The sequence below is a fragment of the Talpa occidentalis genome, unplaced genomic scaffold (genome assembly GCF_014898055.3).
Source record: "Talpa occidentalis isolate TD23 unplaced genomic scaffold, MPIMG_talOcc4v2.1 talOcc4.5, whole genome shotgun sequence".
NCBI classification, from domain to species: Eukaryota; Metazoa; Chordata; class Mammalia; order Eulipotyphla; family Talpidae; genus Talpa; species Talpa occidentalis.
The window spans coordinates 114,270,749-114,278,640 of NW_023604861.1; the positions used below are offsets into that span (position 1 = coordinate 114,270,749).

General features: G+C 46.1%; 1 pseudogene; it reads left to right on the forward strand.

Moving 5' to 3' along the window:
• The first annotated feature begins 412 nt into the window (after nt 1-412).
• On the forward strand, nt 413-5,433 carry LOC119258656 (peptidyl-prolyl cis-trans isomerase FKBP1A-like; annotated as a pseudogene).
• Nucleotides 5,434-7,892: the final 2,459 nt, after the last annotated feature.

A 7,892-nucleotide genomic window follows, 5' to 3' on the forward strand; every position in this document is an offset into this window, starting at 1 on the left:
CCCAACCTGGTCACTGTCATTCCAGATGATTGTTGGTGAACTTGCGCCATTTTGCAAGATATACACAAGAATTTGGGTTGCAGTGAGAATCCTACAAAGAGTGGGGTCCCAGCCTGGTGGAGGGGTCGACTTTAGACCGAGATGACCTCATGTCCTGAAGTAATATACTTGGCCAAATATGTTGCCTCTGCACCCCCTGTCTTGGACTTCCAACCAGAGAATGCCACTCCCCATCTGCAACCCTTAGGAAAAGGAGTTTTTGACAGGTGTCTTGTGGAGGGGCGAGGCAGTTTGGCTCTTAGTCCAGGTTGCCTGTGGCACCACCCACCCTATACCTGGAGCCACATGATTGTCCCGGGGGAGACCATCTCCCCTGAGATAGGTGCACCTTCCAAAGCACAACTGCACAGGGATGTTCGAAGATGGAAAGAAATTTGATTCCTTTCATGACAGAAACAAGTCCTTTAAGCTTAAGCAAGGCAAGGAGGCTAGAAAGAAGGGGTTGTCCAAATGAGTGTGGGCCAGAGAGCCAACTCTCTCCCCAGACCATGCTTGTGGTACCACTGGGCACCCAGGCATCATCCCACAAAATGCTACTCTCATCTTTGATGTGCAACTTCTAAAACCAGAATACAGGAATGGTCTCTTCATTGGTTCCACATTCTTGGATGTGCCATGGAGACATCTGGCACTCCTGGGTTCATGCATGCAAATCCATACGGAGCTTTTCCTGATGTTCTACTACTCTCTGTGTGAACATCTACCCCAACTGAATGTTCTAGCACCCAGTTTTGTGCCTCCCCTTTCTTCCTGTATGTGTGTTGACCTGAACTATATGCCATAAACCTTAAGTGACTCTTTATTTTGTTTGCATTTTGGGGTGAAGATTCAGGTTTTTGGATACAGGTTTCCAGTTAAGTATTAACCACACCAGTAATGGGTTAACTTTAGAATAGGAATTGATGTGGGGGTGGGAGGAGGGATGGTACAAGATATTTTATTTCTTTGATGAAATTCCTCTCTATTACATACAAACATTCTTGCTGCTGTGTTGCAAAGTCATAGCAGCTTTGAGGTGCTGTTGTAGGCTGAAATTATTCTTTCAAGTTGAGACATGTCCTTGGGTTGAATGAAGAGCCCTGTCCAAAACTGAGGAGGGAAGAGAGAGTCTTTGCCTCCACTGTCCTGCCCCAACCTCCCCTTAAATCCTCTGCTTTTCAAAGCAGAAAGTTTTTTCATTGCGATATTGGGCATTGTAGGTATCTGTCTCCTGGCCATCAGGAGTCTCTGGAGCCTCCTTTATGTAGCCCGCCCCCGCAACCCCCCATCCTGTGGTTTTTCTAATGGATATTCAAGACTTTTGTAATCTCATAGCTATCCAACTTCTTCCTAAATTTTAAGAACTTTAATGCAAAATTTTAAATTAAGTGTGCTGTTTGTAGACACTTAACTTCCAGCGAAAGCTTAGTCATGCCACATCCTGGAGTGTTCTGGACAAATGCAGCTTCAGCATCTCCTGCTTTTTGATGCTCAGTTCTCCCCATTTATCTCAGAGTTTCTTGTCTTTCTCCCCACCCCACCCTGCCACCATCTCACCCCCAACTTTACCATCTTATGTGGTGATTTAGTGAGAGAAACTATTGCTGCCAATCCCCCCAAATCCAGACTACGTATGTGTTTTGAGTTTTATTATTGCAATAAAATGCTCTTTGTATTGGATTTTCTCAAAAAAAAAGAAGAAGGGGGGTTTGGAGATTTGTCTCCAAAGTCAACTCTCATGGGGTGCAAAGTCAGAATGGAGGAAAAACAAACACAGAACGTGCAACTTTTTCAGATGGTCATCCAAGAAAAAGTTCATACCAGCCAAGTAAGAACGTAAACTTGTCATTCCTTGGGGCTGGTTTTTGCCCTGGATTTATTGGTACTCGTCTGCTGACAATCCTATGCCATTTTTTTTCTCCTTATAGACAGTCATGACAAAACAAGAGGAGACAGAGGTGAGGTTAAAAGAATAACATCTAAATTGTAGAAGTAAATATTTTATTGACTTAATGCAGCAAAGAATACTAAATTGAAGATTCATAAGTAACAACTTGCTACAAGAAATGAGTGCCTTTTGTTTGATTTCTCTACATCGGGCTCAATCTTTAGGGCAGGACATCAGAATATGATAAGTATGTAAACACGCTAATTTCTTAAGACAAAGGTCAGTATGTAAGAGGTAAGGTCTAAGCAAAAGGGGAAGTCTTGTAAAAGGCACAAGGTATTCTGCTGCTGGTATTGAGTAACTGATGGGGCAAAGATTCTGGTACTTCACTCCCAAATCATTCTACAGTAAGAATGGCTGGCACTTATTGGGCGAGGCACTTTAGACAGTTGATTTCTGTATGCTTCTGTGCCATACTTCATCTCATTTAAATTTCACAACACTGTCTACTTTGTATTATTCTTTTTCCATTTGACAGAAGTAGAAATTGAGGGACATGCTCAAATTGTGGGAGCTAGTAAGAGCGCTCTTTTTCTGCTTTGGCATCTTAGTGCCTCTCCTGCTGGTGTGCAGACTTCATACCCAGGACTCCCCTTTATGTAGCAGATGTGACTTCCAAATGTTCCCACACCCCATGGTCACACATATTTCAACTGGGAAGGCTTCTTCCCATGTCTATTCCTCCTCAATTAAAGTGAAAAGATAAAGCCAGAGAAGTGACTAGTAATTACAAAAGGTGTTCAACGCATTAGTCCATCCAGAAACGCATATAAAAATTAACCCATAATCAGACACCATTACCCACTCACCAAACAAAGGAACTCAAATTAAAAGCCCTGATAATAATACCAAGTGTTAGCAGGAGGATGGAGCAATTGGAATTCATATAATGATAAGAACCGAAATTGCTATAACCACCTTGGAAACTATCTAGCAGTGCCTACCAAAACAAAACATATTCTTTCCTTATCATCCAGCAATTGCACTCCCAGATTGATCCAACAGAAATGGGCATGTTCCAGAATGCCTATGGTAACATTACTTAAGACGACTAAAGTTTAGAAATTACGCAAAATGCCCATCAACAATGAAACGACCCTGAAATGGAATACTATACAGCAACAAGAATGAATAAGGCATAACTCACACAACAACAGGTGACTCTTAAACATAATTTTAAACAAAGGATTTGCATACAAGAACATACACTATATGGTTCCATTTATAGGAAGTACCAAAACTCTTTTGGTCAGTATTTGGTCACCCTCTACAGCAGGCTATAAGGCTGGAAGGAGTGGAGAAGGGGGTACAGGGGGTACTGACAGTGTTCTGTTTCTTGATCTAGATGCTGAGCACAGGTGTGTTCCCTTTATGAAAATGAATTTAATGCTACCTTTAAAATGTGTACATATTCTGAATGCATATTACACTTAATACAAGTTCTTTTAAAAAAATAAAAGCATATAGCCCTTCCTTCCCACCCATCCCATCCATCTCTACCAAGTAAAGTCCATTTTCAAGGGGCAAGAGTCACAAATCCAGAGGGCCTGTGTCTGAAATGCCATACTCATCAGTCCCTATGCTATAGGGTCCTGGATGCTGATGACCCTAACCCAACCTCACACACACACAGTGCACGCCTTTGTCTCACTGATAAACTGGAAGTAACAGGGCTTTCGAGTCAGGCCCCAAATCTGCTGCTCACCTACCATGGGGTGTGGGGCAAGTCACTCCTCTCTCCAAGCCCCTACTCCCTTATCTCCAACCCAAATGGCAGCGTGTGCTGTTCATTGTCTACCTGTTCCTTCCCACATCTTTCCTCCCCACTGTAGCTGAGCACACCAGCTGTGTGACTGCTCAGCCTCTCTGGTTGTTTGAGTGTGGGCATGTGACCCTTTGAGATGTTGAAGATGGAAGGTAAGAAATATGGGAAGGCTCCTGTGTTCTGGATGGCACCGTTGGGCTAACCCTGGAGGCCCAACTCTGGACAACTGCAAGGACAGAGAGACCTTGGGTGGCCTCGCCTGAGGGACTTGGTAGTTTGGCTCCTCAACTGTCCTATGGACTGAGAGATGAAAGTTCTTTCCAGCCTTCCAGGGAAGTACCAGGGAAACTGAGTCAGCTTTGGGGGTGAAGTAACCCAAAGAGGACAGGAGATGGACCCACAAGAATCAGGCATATTGGACCTAACTGTGGATCCAGTGTCTGCTTATGTCACTTTCAACAAGTACTTGTTCGGTGCCTACAAGTGCCAGATACCATGCAGTGTACTGGGCACTTAGTGCTGGGCAACACAATTAGGATCCCCACAAATCAAACAGCCACAGCTTCTCAAGTGAACACCAACTTCCCCCTTTCTAAATCACTGTGAGCGTATGCCCAACTGTGTTTTGAAATCCATCAATAATCCAAGGACACTTCCACAACCACTAGTTTCAGGATGCCCAACATGAATGGTTTTGAAGGAAAGTGAAAATTCGTTGAGCATCTTCTACGTGTAAGACTTGGTTATGTAAACACAGGCCAATTTTCATCCCTAAGGGAGCTTAAATCAGGCGGTTGATACAGGACAAATATTTGATCTGAGTAGCACAAATTATCGTGCCTGAGGGAACCACAGGGAAGGCACGGAGCAGCTGAGTCAGCATTGGGAATGAGGTGACCCAGAGGTGACAGGATTCAGTCAGACAGAAAGGATGGGAGGTGGACTCACTGGGACAAGTGAAGGGGCGCTGCCCAGAGGGGGAGAACCAAGCTGAGGATGGGACAGGAAAGGAATTGGGCAAGAGGGAGTCTGTAGACTTGTAAGAGGACCTTAAACCCCAGGCAAAAAGATTTGGACCACATCCTATGGGCAAAGGAAGATTTCAGGCCAGGAAGTAATGTGACCCAGCCGGTGCTGTGGGAAGATTACTTTGGCATCTGTGAGGGAGATGATTAAGAGGGAGGAGACCCTGGAGGCAGCAAATTGAGGCCTGAGCAACTTCAGAGCTTTCAGAGAGGGGCTCACACCCTCTGGATTTTATTTCTGGCCCAGTTGCCCTGCTGAGTAAGACTGGGCAGATCCTGCCGTGGAAGACCGCTGGTCGCCTCCCAATATCCATTTCCCCTTCTCTCCTTTCTAACAAAATCCTAAACTTGTCTAGGGCAGCAAAAATCCCTGTTAAAAATATCTGTCTCCCCTAAATCTTGCTTAAGAGGTCTATGTAGCCCATTTCCAGCCAATGATGTGTGTCAAGAATTTTATGGTGGAGCTTCTTGAAAGGTATTGTTTTCTTGATAAAAGATAGACGTTCAGCCAGCGCAAACCCCTTTCCTTACTCCCTTCTGCAGCACAGAAGTCAGATGTGACACCTGGAATTGGCACCACCATTTGTGACCATGAGAACACAAGCCATCAGGCAGAGATGGCAGAGCAGGAAGCTAACAGGAGTTTAGATTCTTGATGACTCCCTTGAACAGTTGTGCCAGCCTGGACTATCTCCAGGCTTCCTATTAGTTGAGAAAAATAAACACTACTTGTTTGAAGTTTATCTTAAGTAACCAAATTCCTAACTGATATACAACCTGGCAACCCTGAATGCCCATTTCTCCTCTTTCCATGATCTCACAACCTGGTAGAGGAATGAGTTATGTATCTGCTGTGTGCTTTTCAGAAGCTTCCCTCAAGAATAGCTTGAAGATGGGCCTCCCTGGTGGCACGAGTAGTTAATTCTCAGCACTATGAAGCTATTGGCAGCCACTGCAGCATAAGTTCGATCTCCAGCCAAGGATCTAACCCACATGGCGCAGCAGACCTCTTCTGTCTTGCCTGCTGCTCCCCTCAGCAGTGTGTTTTAGTCAATCCACCTGTTCTGCTCCCCACTCTGTCTCTGGTGAATCCTCTCACCCCCTCCCTGCCCCTGCACCTCTGGCCTACACCCCAGCTCTTATGTGCATAAATAAATTTTTTAAAAACTTAAAATTAAAAAAAAAAGAATAGGGGCCTCCCTGGTGGCACAGCGGTTGAGCGCTCGGTTGCGAAGCTGCCTGCAGCCTCTGCAGCACCAGTTCCATCCCTGGCCGCCAGGCAAGAGTCCCACATGGCATGCAGACCTCTCCTGCTGCCCGCTGCTCCCCTCAGCAGTGTACTTCGTCATTCTGCCTGTTCTGCTCTCCCCTCTGGCTCTGGTGAATTCTTTCACCCTCCCGCACTTCTGACTGTACCCAGTGCTTGTATAAACAAAAAAAAAAAAAAGAAAGCTTGAAGAGACCCTCAGTCTCTGTTGCCCACGTGGCTCCAACTCTCTAAGACTTGTAGTGCCTTCTGAACTTGCTTGACTCCTCTAGGGACCAGAAGGTAAGGCCAGCTGGGACAATCAAAGGATATCATATCTCCAGTGATCAATCCAAGGGAAGGATCCTGGGCCAGGGATCCTGGACTTTCTCTGCCACTAATCACGGCATGGCTTTATCTCAGTCATTGCCCACTTCCCTGGGCCTCAGTTACTCTTTTCAAATGTGGGATTGACTTAGCTCAACAGTTTTTAAAGCAATTAGTTTGCATTTAACTTTAAATTAAAAATACTAGCAAGAAAGTAAACAACAAAAATAAAAAACAAAAGACCCAAAATAGCATATTTAGACTGGCTTAACTAATAAGGATTTTTATCATGTTCGGTGCCAAGACCAACCAAGAGTCAACCAAGACCAGCACAGGGAAAGAGCCATCTTCTATAAAGAAATAGCACATGACCCTTTGGTATAAAGCAGATAAAAGCAATCATGGGACTGAAGTTAGGGATGGGGACAAGGCTGGAGCCCCTCCCTATGGACCCCAGAGCACCAGTCTAGAACCTTGACACCTTTACACCAGTTTGCAAACCATGCTTGATCTCCAAGGCAGCTTCCTACTCCAGTAGCCCACGGGCCTCTCTTTCTAAGGTTAATAACTCTAGCTCTGTCAGTATGAAAAAGAAATCTACCTACATCTATTGAGGTCACCCTGAGATAGGACAGGTCAAAGAACCCAGAGGCTTGCTAGAGCTGGGGGAGACCCAGACAGAGTGTTCTGCACTCTACACTTACCTTCGCAACACAGTGGCACAACTTTCTGCGGCCAGGCTCTGGGGCACACTTGATCTCACCCGGTGTAACAGGCAGTCCTACAAGTAGCATAATATGGACTTAGCACTATTGAGAGATGGGGGGCCAAGGCACAACACAGGAAGCATTTGCTCCCCAAAGCCAGAAGAACCCAGCCTATATCCTGGGCTGCTGACTTGGCCTCAGGGTGAGGGACATTCCTGGAAAATTGAGGGTCCCTGGCAAAAAGACAAAGGCCTGAGTGGTGAGGCCCCAGACCCAGGGTGTGGAGGAGCAGGTTTGCTGGCTGGCTCTCTCCATCTCTCTGAGCTCCATTCCTTCCATGTGCAGAATGTCTACTCAGAGTACATACCTGCGGGGTCACTGGGAGAACTGGGGAGCCCTGTGAGAGCCCCTGGAATGCCTAACAGAGCTTTAGGGTCTTCCTGGCTGAGGCTGAAGATAGGAGGACCCTCCTTGGGGAGGGCAAGTTCTATTTGCTCATTGCCAGACTCTACCTGAAGGACTGGGTCTAGAACGCTGACTGCTACCATGTCTGGCCACCACCCGCCCTGGGGCAGCTGAGGTGGTGGCCTGGCCAGGCCCTCCCCCACTCCCTCAAGGCAGGCAGCTGTTAATGGCTCTCCCCACAAGCCTGTTCATTAAAGATTTGTTCTGTCGAGTTGCAATCAAAATAAACAGACTGGCCTGAAAGCCAGGGAACCAAAAACCAATTAAGAGGGAATAGTGATGGAAGGCGGGGTGGGGGCAGGAGGGGAAAAGAGGCCGGGGCTTTCCAAAGACTCTGTTCCCATGGCAGCCAGCTTCCAAAATAGTCTGG